The 761-nt window shown below is 45.1% G+C and overlaps 1 pseudogene; it reads right to left on the reverse strand.

Annotated features, from left to right (window-relative positions):
• Positions 1-41: 41 nt before the first annotated feature.
• LOC107125381 lies at positions 42-751 on the reverse strand (annotated as a pseudogene).
• Positions 752-761: the final 10 nt, after the last annotated feature.

Raw genomic sequence — 761 nt, forward strand, 5'->3', positions numbered from 1 at the left:
AAACTGCCAGTCTGAACACAACCACAGATTGGGAGTGCGACAATGGTAGATTGGTTGGTAAGAAGGAAGCAAGCTCAAACTCACCTCCATACTGATGCTTCACTGTATTTCCAATGTCTGCAAACTTACGGTCTTCAAATATCAAGAATTCATGCCGGTCAGCAAGCCCTCTTAATTCTTTTATTACTTCTAAGGTGAAATCTTCCAGAATATCTATGTGCGTTTTCAAGACACAGATAGATGGGCCAAGAACAGCAGCCAGTTGGAGCAATTCTGTGGACTTGGTTACATCAGCAGAAAGACACAAGTTAGACTGCTTCTTCTCCATGAGCCTGAGAAGCCGAACAGCAAGGGGATGTGTGCCAGGCAGCTCAGCCCGAGCACCAAAACTCATCTCTTTGCATGTTCTTTTGATTGCAGTGGTACCATTTTGCTCAGAAGGCTTACTGATGTTCTCCTGAATGAATCTCTCTACCTTCGTCACCATCGACGAAGCAACTTTTTCCTCCTGCTCAAGGATCTTGAGCACCTTAGTCAAGGTACATACTGAATGTAAGCGAATCCCATTTTTCGCCAGCATGGCTTCTCCTCCCTGCTCTCTATCCAACAGCACAATAGCATCAGTAACATTCAATCCCTCTTTACGGAGAACCTCCGCTGTTTCCAAGACACTTGAGCCGGTGGTGACCACATCCTCGATGATAAGACAAGTTTCTCCTGCATTTATGATGCCTTCTACAATGCGCTTGGTACCTTTAAAA

This window comes from Gekko japonicus, unplaced genomic scaffold (genome assembly GCF_001447785.1).
Source record: "Gekko japonicus isolate JY-2015 unplaced genomic scaffold, Gekko_japonicus_V1.1 scaffold57568, whole genome shotgun sequence".
Classification (NCBI taxonomy): Eukaryota; Metazoa; Chordata; class Lepidosauria; order Squamata; family Gekkonidae; genus Gekko; species Gekko japonicus.